The sequence below is a fragment of the Bombina bombina genome, chromosome 4 (genome assembly GCF_027579735.1).
Source record: "Bombina bombina isolate aBomBom1 chromosome 4, aBomBom1.pri, whole genome shotgun sequence".
In the NCBI taxonomy this organism is placed as follows: domain Eukaryota; kingdom Metazoa; phylum Chordata; class Amphibia; order Anura; family Bombinatoridae; genus Bombina; species Bombina bombina.
Window position 1 is genome coordinate 5,998,024 of NC_069502.1, and position 16,227 is coordinate 6,014,250.

Below are 16,227 nucleotides of genomic sequence, written 5' to 3' on the forward strand. Positions count from 1 at the left end.
CACACACATACCACGAACACTCTCATACAACACACACATACCACGAACACTCTCATATAACACACACCACACACTCTCATATAACACACACCACACACTCTCATATAACACACACCACACACTCTCATATAACACACTCTCATACAACACACACATACCACGAACACTCTCATATAACACACACCACACACTCTCATATAACACACTCTCATACAACACACACATACCACGAACATTCTCATATAACACACACCACACACTCTCATATAACACACACCACACACTTTCATATAACACACACCACACACTCTCATATAACACACACCACACACTCTCATATAACACACACACACACACCACACATTCTCATACGACTCACACCACACACTCTCATATAACACACACATACCACGAACACTCTCATACAACACACACATACCACGAACACTCTCATACAACACACACATACCACGAACACTCTCAAATAACACACACCACACACTCTCATATAACACACACATACCACGAACACTCTCATATAACACACACCACACACTCTCATATAACACACACATACCACGAACACTCTCATATAACACACACCACACACTCTCATATAACACACACATACCAGAAACACTCTCATATAACACACACTCTCATACAACACACACATACCACGAACACTCTCATATAACACACACCACACACTCTCATATAACACACACATACCACAAACACTCTCATATAACACACACCACACACTCTCATATAACACGCACATACCACACACACTCTCATAAAACACACACATACCACAAACACTCTCATATAACACACACCACACACTCTCATATAACACACACCACACACTCTCATATAACACACACACACCACACACTCTCATACGACTCACACACATACCACAAATACTCTCATATAACACACACCACACACTCTCATATAACACACACATACCACACACACTTTCATATAACACACAACACACTCTCATATAACACACACACCACACACTCTCATACAACTCACACACCCCACAGACACTCTCATACAACACACCCACACACACTCTCATACAACACATACATACAACGCACACTCTCATATAACACACTCTCATATAAAACACACATACCACGAACACGCTCATATAACACACACCACGCACTCTCATATAACACACACACACCACACACTCTCATACGACTCACACACATACCACGCACACTCTCATATAACACACACAACACACTCTCATATAACACACACACCACACACTCTCATACAACTCACACACACCACAGACACTCTCATACAACACACCCACACACACTCTCATACAACTCACACACCCCACAGACACTCTCATACAGGAGATATTTCAAAAGAAATCGCATGAACTGATTGCTGGTCTACATGGTGTTGAAGTAATAATTGATGATTTGCTGGTTTATGGAAAGGATCGTACAGAACATGACAAAAACCTTATTGCCTTACTCAAGCGGTGTCAGGAGAAAAATCTTAAACTCAATCCAAACAAAATGCAAATTGGGGTAGAAGTTACATATTTTGTACACCTTCTAACCAAAGAGGGCTTAAAGCCTGATCCAAAGAAGATAACAGCAGTTATTAGGATGGTGGCCCCATCCTCCAGGAAGGAACTAGAGACATCATTAGGCATTTTCAATTATCTATCCAAGTTTTCTCAGGGCCTCGCTCAGCTGACAGCCCCACTACGTGCATTGCTACAAAGGAATGCTATTTGGTCTTGGGATGCAAATATGGAAAAGACATTTGAGAAAGTAAAAAAACTGATCACTAAACATCCGGGGCCAATACTGAAATATTTTTATGTAAACTGTGAAACTGTTATTCAAGTGGATGCATCCCAGTTTGGGTTAGGTGCTGTGAAGGACATCCTGTTGCATATGCTTTACAAGCTCTGACGACCACACAAGCCAATTATGCTCAAATTGAGGAGATGTTGGCCATTGTGAATGGATGTGAGAAATTTCACCAGTATATCTATGGTCGCCCAGTGGTTGTGGAAACTGATCACAAAACATTGGAGTACATTTTGCAAAAAACACTATCTGCTATACCTCCACGCCTGCAGAGGATGGTTATGAAACTACAACAGTATGATGTAACAGTGAAATATAAACCAGGAAAGGAAATTCTGATGGCATATACGCTGTCTAGGGTTTTTCCAGAAGGACATGAAGCACAGGATGAACCTAAATTGGAAGAACAGGTACATACAGTACTAGTAAATATTCCATTATCTGATGTACGGCTGGAAAAAATTAGACAAGATACCAAACAAGATAAAGTATTAGAAAAACTAATTTGTATCATGTGCAATGGCTGGCCAGAAAAACTAAAGAAGATTTCTCCTGAGTTGCAGGGATTCTGACCTGTGAGAAATGAACTATCCTTTCATATTGATATCATATTCACGGGTGACCGTATTCTTATTCCTAAATCACAGCAGGCAGAAGTACTGGAACAAATTTACCAGGGACATTTGGGCATTACTCTGTGTAAGCGCAGAGCATGGGATGTGGTTTACTGGCCTAATTTGGACCTTGATATTGAGACACTTGTGAAGACATGTGAAACCTGCCAGACATTTCAAAAAAGCAATGCAAAATAACCTCTTACACCATGGAACACTCCTTCACGGGCATGGCAGAGACTGGCCACAGATATTTTTCATTTTGAGGACAACCACTACCTGATAGTAGTAGATTACTACAGCAAATTCTTTGAGCTAGTACAGCTAAGAAATCTAAAAGCATTAGCAATCATATGGGCTTTCAAAACAATACTCTCGAAACATGGAGTGTGTGAAGAACTTGTGTCTGATAATGGCCCGCAATTCTCAAGTGCTGAATTCCAGTGCTTTCTGCGTGAATGGGGAGTCAGGCCAAACCAATAAGCCCATATCACTCACAGGCACAATCATAAGGGCAGCTGATTCACCAAGGTCATATGTAATCGAAACCAAGTGTGGACAGAAACTAAGACGCAACATTCGTCATCTTCGACCAGACACTGCACCGGATACTTTACTGGGGGAACCAAGCAGCAATGACAATAAAGAGCAAAGCAATGAATGCACAGAATTACCTAACATGGATGTAAAGTCTAATGAGGGCTTTGAGGACAACATAAGTGTATCAGCTTGCAATAATGCTGGGAATGACTCTCAACTTGACACCGATTGTACTGCTAGTGAGCCAGCAGTTACTTTCTCTCATTATGGTCGAGCTATTAAACCAAAAATATGGGAAGACTTTGTCTCATATTTAGTGTTTCATATTTGAAGGGGGAGATGTAATGATGAGTATGCTTTATGTTATATTTTAAGATCAATAGTTATGCTTAGTTCACTCTGTGTATTATAAACAGTTAACATTTTAGTCATGTGATCGGAGGGGGTGGGCAGTTGTTGTTAAGATGGATGCTGCTGAATAAAGTCTGTATTCTTGTTCTAGCTCCTTGCTGTTTGCCAATACATTGTAAAAAACATCACACACTCTCATACAACTCACACACACACACTCTTATACAACTCACACACACACTCTCATACAACTCACACACACACACACTCTCATACAACTCACACACACACTCTCATACAACTCACACACACACACTCTCATACAACTCACACACACACACTCTCATACAACTCACACACACACACTCTCATACAACTCACACACACACACTCTCATACGACTCACACACACACACTCTCATACAACTCACACACACACACACTCTCATACAACTCACACACACACACTCTCATACAACTCACACACACCCACACACACTCTCATACAACACATACACACACACTCATGCAACACACATTCCCCAAACACACTCTCCTACAACACACACACAAGTCATGACCCAGTAAACATGGGGTTGCGACCCAGTAATGGGTACTGACCTATGGTTTTTAAGAACCCTGATCTAAAATATTGCTAACGTTCTGGATCTGTTTGTACAATGGGGAAAGTTTACCATCACTTTAAGTTGAAAATGACAGCATTCAGACATATTAGGAAGTCATGTTTTACTTTTGAATTGGCAATTTTTTTGTATCTGTGAAGGTCAGTGAAAATCCTTGCAGAAGCCCCTGTAAAAATCCAGTAGTACCTCTGTTTCTTTTAGTTTTTAATAGATTTTAATGTGTCTAACTACTTTGTGTTTTTATAGGGTTTTCTAATTCAAAGGACTTTTCAATGACTCCTCCTCATATCAAAGAAAGGGCATAAATGAAAAAAGATTAATTTCTTTTTATGACTCTTAAATTATATACACAAAATGTGATCACCACATGTTTTTTTCATATCGTTGAGTACAGTAGTCTGTTTTCTGAATCGTTCGATGACTAGGAATTATACATCTGGTCAAATATTAAAAAAAGACTAACAACAACGGATAATAAAAAAAACTATTTATAATACACTTCATACCTATAGAAAAAGAAAATGCAGAGAAGTGATGAAATAGCAATCCATAAAGTCTGGCAGTAAATCATCTTTGGTTGCAAAACATGTAAATACAGCACAACCAGGGAATAATCAAACATAGCTAACAGGAAGCTTAGTTGCAGGAAAGACACAAAATACCATTGCGCTGACAATAATGCACTGTACTGACAGGGACACTTGACACATCTTGATGTATCTCCTGTGTTTTGATAACTGCTTGCAGTCTCAACAAGTCCAACACTTAAAGGGATATAAAACATTATTTACTTATTAACAACAATTATTATTACTTTAGATTATACATAAAAAGAAACAGATTGTGTTAAAAAAGCAAACCACTTATTTGTTTTCTTGCAAAATGAGCACTTAGAAATTCTCAGTCTAGTCCCTGCCCACAGCAAAGGAAGCAGACATTGCAAAAGTTAAAGGAACAGTCTACTCCAAAAATTGTATTGTTTAAAAAGATAGATTATCCCTTTATTACCTATTCCTCAGTTTTGCATAACCAACACGGTTATATTAATATACTTTTTACTTCCATGATTACCTTGTATCTAAGCCTCTGCAGACTGCCCCTTTATTTCAGTTCTTTTGTACTTTCTTATAAGTTACTCCACTGGCGTGAGCACAATTATATCTATATGGCACACATGAACTAATGCCCTCTAGTTGTGAAAAACTGTAAAATGCATTGAGGTAAAAGGCAACCTTCAAGGCTTCGAAATTAACATATGAGTCTATCTAGGTTTAGCTTTCAACTAAGAATACCAAGAGAACAAAGCAAATTTGATGATAAAAGGGAATTGGAAAGCTGTTTAAAATTGCATGCCCTATTTGAATCGTGAAAGTTTAATTTTGACTAAACTGTCCCTTTAAGTAAGACTTTTTGCAGCAGAAATCCTATATTGATCATGGGCAATAAACTGACTGGAGCTATTTTATGGTTTCTCCTAGCAACGCTTCAAAAGAAACACTATACCTTCCTGATGAGGCCCCTCCTCCTTGAGGGGCTGGGACAGGAAGTAACAAAAACTGCAGAAATGAAGTTAAAAAAGGATTTAAAGGTAAAATCCGTTTAAAATGATGAATACTACATATCAGATTCCTATTAAGTTTAAGACACTGTGGGGGGGGCGGAGCTAGCCATTGAACTAGACGGTCGCAACTTTTGGGTGCTCCGCATTTTGTGGCCTCGATGTATGGTAAACTGAGGGTAAACAACCAAACAAAATCCTACAAAACACCACCTACTAAGATATGAGTCTGGGCATTTCCAGTGACTTCCGAGCATCAGCTGTTTCAGGGGCCTAACACAACATACAAGAACCACCTAGCACCTAGTAGCATCTACCAGCTGAAATCCCACATGTGCTGTTCGGCACACCGGAGGGTTGGGGCTGTGCTCCGGGACCGAAGATCGTACACTGTTGGGGTGAGATTGATGCCAAAGGTGGAGGCCCATGCTTATAACATCCTACTATAGAGGCCTTAGGTGTATTACGGGACCGCAAACACCAGTGTACCCACAACTGCTAATAACCTACCGAACCTTGCCTTTGACCCTAACCGGGCACCAGCTGTGGTGGAGGCTTTGCAGGGAGCCGAATCGAAGGCTCTCCGGGCAGAGCTGGATGAGAAGTTTTGAGAGGAGGTGAAGTGGCGCAAATGGCGGACATATTACCCCACAATGAGGACTAACTCTGGCAATCAAGCGACCGTGAGCACGTCTGACACCACATCACATACCCTATTGGGAAGCAGGTGTGCCTGAACCTGACAGATTATATCAGCTGATCCTGCGTCAGAAAGTCCGGATTGACCGTGGGCCCACCGGATCACCACTTCGGCCTACCTGACATAATCGTCTAGCACAGAAACCAATCTCAAGCTGCTTTGAGGCCTACACTCCAAAGCACCTACATAAGATGAGTCCTGTCTCCTGTCAAGACATAAGGACCACTGGAACGTCGACCAAACCAAAACTGGGTGAGATCCTTCCCATTCTATTATCTCCCTGTCCCCATACCCCCCGACTGGGCCTATACCCCCTCACTACCTGTTGGGACTCCATCCAGCTACCCATTTGTCTTCCTTGCACATTATTGTGTCATCAACCTCTTTAATTCCCCACAAAGTACATCAGGGGAAGCTCAACTCTTGAAAGACTGCACCAAGTATACTACAGGCTATTCCCCAATATTTGCAGGACTGTTTGCTTCCACTTACCATCAGATGGACTTCTCAGTAAAAAATAGGCAATTTATTACCTATTGTCTGGGCCCTGCGACTTTGCTGTGTTGCCCCTCTCTCACCCCCCCTTTCCTGCCCAGGTTGTCTGGGTGGGTCACTTCCCCTTCCTGCCGGTCGTATCCCCCTTCCCCAGGGTGAGAGATAGGCTTTAGTAATAGCTACATCAGAGTGTTATCCCCAAAACTGATTTTTTTTCTTTTTCATTTTCATAGCCAGTTTAAATATGTTATTTCACTGTACCTGCTTTTCAAGACCTTGTTATTTTAGATGTAAATTGAACGTTGCCTTTGGCATCCCTTCTCTCCCCCTCCTTTCCCACCTGGCCTGGTCAGATGGGTCACCATCTCTTGACCTTTCCCCCCCTCTAGTAGGACGTATCCTCATTCCTTGGGGAGTGTGGGTGAGTCAATAGCCAAAATCTAAACACAATTGTTACATTCTTATATTGATCTGGTTAACTGTGTGAACTGTTTGTGTGGTATCGGCCTGGTACTTAGCCTCTCCCCAGTACTAGTCACATTGCAAAGTATCACCCCCCTTCCCCGCAAACAGGGCATTTAACAATTGAGCAACCCGATATTACCCTCCAATAACTCACTAACTAAGTAGCCCCAGACCCCCTACTCCCTCCCTATCTATTATATTCTAATCTTACCCAATCTCAATGCCGACCTAGTGTTCAACTCTCTACAGGTATTGAGGCATAGTGCCAGGTAGATATTACCCAGCTCCGCTCCACACACTAGGATGTATTTACTAGACAAGAAATTAGCCTTTTCTCAACCGTAATTAACCATATATTTTATGCTAAAATTGTTGGTGAGCCTGTCCTTAATTTCTTCACAAACATCTTTGGAAAATGTCTCACTCTTCCAGAAAACACCCAAAGACCCAGCCAAACATCAAGGAAATGGTCTTTGACCATGTTACCCAACCATCTAAAGATCTAAAAGTGGGTTCTAATGAAGGCTTAAGTGATCTAGAATCAGTGGGAGATGTCTCTCATTTCAGCGTATCCCTATCCACCCAATCCCAGCATTTCATAACCAAAAAAACCCTAAAGTAAATGCTGGCCATACAAACACGCTCTATCACACAAGAGATACAGAGGAGTATGAGCTGAGCTCAAACAGGACATTTCTGAAATAGGTGAGAGGGTGGATGTGCTGGAGCAAAAGCAAGATGACATGGCCACAGATCAAACCAATCTCCTATCATATACAGAGTCTCTTGCAGATCAATTAACACAACTCGTATTTAAACTCACAGATGTCGAGGACAGAGCAAGGAGAAACAATGTCCTATTTCGGAGTGTCCCCGAAGATATGACCCCCCTCTGACCTCCAAAGTTACCTACAAGCACTATTTGGGGAACTACTGGGCTCTCTTGAAGGCCTAACAACTACAATGGAAAGAGCACACAGAGCACACCGCCCGAGAACAGTTTTGTTAGACAAACCAAAAGATGTGATCATCTGTTTTCACAGTTTTGTCTTTAAAGATAAATTGAAGCAAGCTGCCTTTCAGAAACTGGTGATTTCGGAGAGATTCAGAGACATCCAGCTCTTGCCAGACGCTTAAACAACACAGGATGTTTCAACATGTTACCACAGTCTTGCGCAGAGCAAACATTAAGTACGGATGGGGATACCCCACCAAGTTAATTATACCAAGAGACAACCAGACCCATATTGTTACGGCGATGCCCTTCTCACACAATGGGGACTCCAGAATTAAGAGACACAGACTCACAACATGCCACAACCACAATTGAGAGCGTTAGCACCCGAATGGTCTATCGAAGATCAAAGACACCAAAAACCCTCCAAAACCTGGAACGCATGAGGCCTCATGACCATCCACCCTGAATTCAAGTCTTATAGGAACAATGAACAATGACTCTCCCAACTGGTCAGAACTGTTTAGTGTACTTTCATGGACACTCCTATATCTTACAGGACACCACTTACACTGACCAGAAAATATTATTTTAGTTCAAAATCTGGTTGACAAATAGGTTTATCTGTTTATAATGTTTTGATTGTACATTGGAGCGTGGCTGGTGTTTTCAGCTCCCTTTTCCACCATCTGTTGTACCCCCCCCTCACGCAGAAGCCCACAACAGGGTTCCACCTAGGTGGACTATTTCCACCACATTTCACAAATATCTTATTCTTATCTACATTCCTAACAACCCTTCCCACCTAACCTTCCTCACCCACAATTTCAGTTCACTTAATTAGTGTATTCGTACCTTCAGACCCGGGCTAACTTGACTTCACATGGCCAAACTTAGACTTCTGACACACAATGCATGAGGATTAAACTCCCCTTACAAGCGCAGCCTATTAACCCGTTCACTTAAATTTCATAACCCAGATGTAGTTTGTCTTTAGGAAACCCATTGGCAGACAGACATCCCACATAGATTTTATTCTAATACCTACATGACCATTGAATATGCCCCATTCGCTAAAAAGGCAAGAGGGACAGCTATTCTAATTCATAAATATTGGCGGTTGAGAAAATGCAAGTAATAAGCAATCCCCAAGCTAGTTTAGTCATTCTAATCTGCAAGCTAGATCATGTCACTTACACACTGGTCTTGATCTACCTACCTTATGTACAAAAACCTACATGCCTACGAAAAATACTCCAAACAGTAGACCAAGTCAGGCAAAGCAGAGTACTTATAGCAGGTGATTTCAACATGGTTTGGGATAGCAAAATAGACAGGAAATCAGCAACACATATGGGAAAAAATTCACACACGGAACATCTGGCCCTTAAAGGGACAGTAAAGTCACAAAAAATCTTTCATGATTTAAATAGGGCATGTAATTTTAAACAACTTTCCAATTTACTTTTATTACCAATTTTGCTTTGTTCTCTTGGTATTCTTAGTTGAAAGCTAAATCTAGGAGGTTCATATGCTAATTTCTTAGACCTTGAAGACCTAATCGGAAAGAAGTTTGACAGTTTTTCACCACTAGAGGGCGTTATTTCATGTGTTTGATATAGATAACATTGAGCTCTGGCACGTGAAGCTCCTAAGAGCAAGCACTGATTGGCTAAGAATGCATGTCTGTCAAAAGAACTGAAATAAGGAGGCAGTTTGCAAAGTCTTAGATACAAGGTAATCACAGAGGTAAAAAGTATATTATTATAACTGTGTTGGTTATGCAAAATTGGGGAATGGGTAATAAAGGTATTATTTACCTTTTTAAACAACAACAATTCTGGTGTTTACTGTCCCTTTAAGTTCAGGACCATTATGTTCCAATTTGGGTACTATGATATTTGGAGATCCTTTCACCTAAAAGATAAAGATTACACACATTACTCCCACCCGCACCAAAACCTACTAAAGGCTAGATGACATATTCTGCCCCCCGGAAATGTTAAACGCAGTTAGACACACTAATATTTCTGTATATGCCTGGTCAGACCATGACTAAGTCTTAGCTGACCTGTGTACTACTAATGACACCACACCCAAAACCTTACTCCACAATATCCTCTCAGACATCTCCTTCAGGGAAGAACTAAGAAAAGATATAACAGACCATATCTTCCTAAACGACAATGCACAAACTAAGGATGGTATACTTTGGGGAGCAGTGAAAGCTGCAATCTGAGGTTATATCATACGCAAACAGGCTCATCTTAAAAAAATGCAGGCCTAACATTATCCCAAGCATGTATCAGGCTTAGAAATTTGGAATACTCCAATCATTCTGAAATATCAAAGAACACAATTTCACAAATCACCGCTCTTAGGCCTAGATTTGGAGTTTTGTCGGTAAGGACCCGCGTAGCTAACGCCGGCTTTTTTCTGGCCGCACCATAAAAATAACTCTGGTATTGAGAGTCCACAAAAAGGCTGCGTTAGGCTCCAAAAAAGGAGCGTAGAGCATTTTTAACGCAGCTTCAACTCTCGATACCAGAGTTGCTTACGCAAGCGGCCAGCCTCAAAAACGTGCTCGTGCACGATTCCCCCATAGAAAACAATGGGGCTGTTTGAGCTGAAAAAAAACCTAACACCTGCAAAAAAGCCGCGTTCAGCTCCTAACACAGCCCCATTGTTTGCTATGGGGAAACACTTCCTACGTCTGCACCTAACACCCTAACATGTACCCCGAGTCTAAACACCCCTAGCCTTACACTTATTAACCCCTAATCTGCCTCCCCCGCTATCGCTGACCCCTGCATATTATTTTTAACCCCTAATCTGCCGCTCCGTAAACCGCCGCTGCTTACATTATCCTTATGTACCCCTAATCTGCTGCCCCTAACACCGCCGACCCCTATATTATATTTATTAACCCCTAATCTGCACCCCTCAACGTCGCCTCCACCTGCCTACACTTATTAACCCCTAATCTGCCGAGCGGACCTGAGCGCTACTATAATAAAGTTATTAACCCCTAATCCGCATCACTAACCCTATAATAAATAGTATTAACCCCTAATCTGCCCTCCCTAACATCGCCGACACCTAACTTCAAACATTAACCCCTAATCTGCCGACCGGAGCTCACCGCTACTATAATAAATGTATTAACCCCTAAAGCTAAGTCTAACGCTAACACTAACACCCCCTTAAATTAAATATAATTTTAATCTAACGAAATTAATTAACTCTTATTAAATAAATTATTCCTATTTAAAGCTAAATACTTACCTGTAAAATAAATCCTAATATAGCTACAATATAAATTATAATTACATTGTAGCTATTTTAGGATTAATATTTATTTTACAGGCAACTTTGTAATTATTTTAACCAGGTACAATAGCTATTAAATAGTTAATAACTATTTAATAGTTACCTAGTTAAAATAATAACAAAATTACCTGTAAAATAAATCCTAACCTAAGTTACAATTAAACCTAACACTATACTATCATTAAATTAATTAAATAAAATACCTACAATTACCTACAATTAAACCTAACACTACACTATCAATAAATAAATTAAATACAATTCCTACAAATAACTACAATGAAATAAACTATCTAAAGTACAAAAAATAAAAAAGAACTAAGTTACAAAAAATAAAAAAATATTTACAAACATAAGAAAAATATTACAACAATTTTAAACTAATTACACCTACTCTAAGCCCCCTAATAAAATAACAAAGACCCCCAAAATAACAAAATGCCCTACCCTATTCTAAATTACTACATTTCAAAGCTATTTTACCTTACCAGCCCTGAACAGGGCCCTTTGCGGGGCATGCCCCAAGAAGTTCAGCTCTTTTGCCTGTAAAAAAAAACATACAATACCCCCCCACAACATTACAACCCACCACCCACATACCCCTAATCTAACCCAAACCCCCCTTAAATAAACCTAACACTAAGCCTCTGAAGATCTTCCTACCTTGTCTTCACCCTACCAGGTTCACCGATCCGTCCTGAAGAGCTCCTCCGATGTCCTGATCCAAGCCCAAGCGGGGGGCTGAAGAGGTCCATGATCCGGATGAAGTCTTCATCCAAGCGGTAGCTGAAGAGGTCCATGATCCGGATGAAGTCTTCTATCAACGGCATCTTCAATCTTCTTTCTTCCGGATCCATCTTGCAGACCTCCGACGCGGAACATCCTCTTCTCCCGACGCCTACTAGCCGAATGACGGTTCCTTTAAGGGACGTCATCCAAGATGGCGTCCCTCGAATTCCGATTGGCTGATAGGATTCTATCAGCCAATCGGAATTAAGGTAGGAATATTCTGATTGGCTGATGGAATCAGCCAATCAGAATCAAGTTCAATCCGATTGGCTGATTCGATCAGCCAATCAGATTGAGCTTGCATTCTATTGGCTGTTAATAACTTTATAATAGTAGCGGTGCGGTCCGCTCGGCAGATTAGGGGTTAATAAGTGTAGGCAGGTGGAGGCGACGTTGTGGGGGGCAGATTAGGGGTTAATAAATATAATATAGGGGTCGGCGGTGTTAGGGGCAGCAGATTAGGGGTACATAGCTATAATGTAGGTGGCGGCGCTTTGCGGTTGGCAGATTAGGGGTTAATTATTGTAGGTAGTTGGCGGCGACGTTGTGGGGGGCAGATTAGGGGTTAATAAATATAATACAGGGGTCGGCGGTGTTAGGGGCAGCAGATTAGGGGTACATAAGTATAACATAGGTGGCGGTCGGCAGATTAGGGGTTAAAAAAAATTAATCGAGTGGCGGCAATGTGGGGGGGCCTCAGTTTAGGGGTACATAGGTAGTTTATGGGTGTTAGTGTACTTTAGAGTACAGTAGTTAAGAGCTTTATGAACCGGCGTTAGTCTTAACTACTGACTTTTTTCCTGCGGCTGGAGTTTTGTCGTTAGATGTCTAACGCTCACTCCAGACACGACTCTAAATACCGGAGTTAGAAAGATCCCATTGAAAAGATAGGATATGCAATTGACGTAAGGGGATCTGCGGTATGGAAAAGTCGCGGCTGAAAAGTGAGCGTTAGACCCTATTTTGAGTGACTCCAAATACCGGAGTTAGCCTAAAACCAGCGTTAGGAGCCTCTAACGCTGGTTTTCACGGCTAACGCCAAACTCCAAATCTAGGCCTTACAAACCATATTAGCCACCTTGAAATGTGTAGAATGCAAAACAACCTTTTTAAACTAAAACAACTCTTCTATCATAAGGGCAAGAAAGCATACACAATGCTGGCCAATAAATTGCGCCACAGATCTGATACTTCTCGCATTCATCAAATTTTCCAAGGTAATAAAACTCTTAGACTACCCACACAAATAGGTGAAAGCTTTGCAACATTTTATTCAAAACTATATAACATTGAACAAGTAGAAAACCCAAATCCTGCTCCACCACAAGATATACAGTCTTATTTAAACTCATTGAACCTCCCAACTCTCACAACTGAACAATGTGAGTCACTGACCTCCCCCTTTACTTTACTCGAGATAAAACAGGTTATAAAGAGCCTGAAGCCCCTCAAGGCTCCTGTGCCAGATTGATTCCTAGCCCAGTTTTAAAAAATGTATGTACAGGAGGTTTCACCCCTTCTCCTTAGGCTGTTTAAACTTGCAAAAGATTAAGTAAGCCAGAGGCATAACTAGAAGCCTCATGCCCTGGTCCAAGAATCCCCCCCAACTTGCAATACATACATATATATATATATATATATATATATATATATATATATATATATATATATATAGAGAGAGAGAGAGAGAGAGAGAGATACACACACACACATATATATATATATATATATATATACACACACACACACACACACACACATATATATATATATATATATATATATATATATATATATATATATATATATATAATAGAGGATAATAGATATAAGAGGAAAAGATTGAAAAAGGCAAAAAGGATTCCCTAGCCAGCACTTTCCTATTTGGTTACAATATGTCTATAAGAGATTTGACACCAAAGGAGTACCAAAATCAAAGGCAAAGCAAAGAATCAAAGTGCACATTAGTGATACCAAAAAGTTATGCTTTATTAACTGCCTTAGTCTAAAAGATATAAACATACTCAGTATGCCCTAACTCTATTAAAATCACGCAAACCATATAATTATTTCATTCATTACCTAGGGTGGAGGATACTGCCACACAACTGCTCCTAATGACCTTTTTGAACAGTGATAAAGCCCTTATCCCCCAGAGGTGGAAGTCGACTTTGATACCTACACTAGATCTCTGGAAGGCACAGGTGATGCTTTTTTTTTATTTAGACAGAAGACATTACTGGGAGTCAGGCAGAGCAGTGACACATGAGCTAATGATGATTAGGTGGAAAGAGGCCACAGGGGGTGATACTGATCACGGTGCACAGATATAAACGGTCGCCTGAATAGTATTGCAGGCTCGTGCGGGCTCACGTCGAGGTGCTGTTCCTCCAATTTCCTTTTTCTCTTGCCCTTCCCTTTACTCTAGCGGTATGCTTAAACTCATTGATTACTATTTTCCCCCTTTTTATTTTTCTCTTCTTCCCTTCCCCCCTCCCTCTCCCCTCTTTCAACTTTTTGACACACATAGGAATAATGTACTATTATATATGGTCCATGGGAATACCATACATTAATATTTCAAACTATGAGCTATGAGCCTTCATTCTATTTCTGATTATTATTATTGTTAACAATGTTTTACAGATGTTCGGATTTTATTCTGTTCTAGATAATATTGTTAAAGAAAAAAAAAGAGAAAATAATGGAGCGTACTGATGGACTAAAATTGTAATTACTACATATATGTTTGGAGTATTGTGTACTAGTCATGGTCTGACTATGTAACTTTTTGAAAGTCCTAATTCTGTTGTACTTTACCTTTTCATTTATACTTTAATAAAGCTCTTTAAAAAATAAAAAATAATAATAATAATCACGCAAACCTATGGCCATAGGAGAGAGAAACAAATTAAATTTGAGACATCTGTCTAGTTTATGGGGCCTATCTATCAAGCTCGGAATGAAGCTTGATGGCCCATGTGTCTGGCGAGTCTTCAGACTCGCCAGAAACAGCAGTTATGAAGCAGCGGTCTAAAGATCGCTGCTTCATAACCCTGTCCGCCTGCTCTGAGCAGGTGGACAGGAATCGACGCAATTCAACCCGATTGGATACGATCGGGTTGATTGACACCTCCTTGCTGGCGGCCGATTGGCCGCTAGTCAGCAGGGGGCGGCGTTGCACCAGCAGCTCTTGTGAGCTGCTGGTGCAATGCTGAATATGGAGAGCGTATTGCTCTCCGCATTCAGCAAGGTCGTGCGGACCTGATCCGCACTTTCGGATCAGGTCCGCAAGACCTTTGATAAATAGAGGCCTATATCTGTTTCAAAAATATATATCCTAGGTGAAATACCCAACAAACTAGAATCAACACAAAGTTTGCAATTATATATGTCTCAAAGACCAATGTCACAGCAGTATCCATACAAATGCATGCATGTGTCACATTAAATAATGCATACTAGTTGAAATTCAATGTAGCCTGCAGGTTAGTAACTTGTTAAATACACAGTTCATGCAGATATAGTCACTTTCCAATTGAGGCAATTCATGCATTAATTCACAGCAATAAGTATGTGGACTTATATCCCATAAGACAATAGCATAGCCGTGATGTTAGCTGTAAGCTGTAGGTTAGTAATGCTTATTAATGCTATTACATGACCCCCCCCCCCATGTTTCATGATTTAGATAGAGCATGTAAATGTACACAACTTTCCAATTTATTAATATTATCTCTAGGTATCTTTTGTTGAAAAGGATACCAAGGTAGGCTCAGGAGCTGCTGATTGGTAGCGCACATGAATGCCTCATGTTATTGATTCACCGTTGCATTCAACAAGTTTCCAGTAATGCATTGCTGCTCCTTCAATGAAGGATACCAAGAGAATGAAGCAAATTAGATAATAGAAGCAAATGGG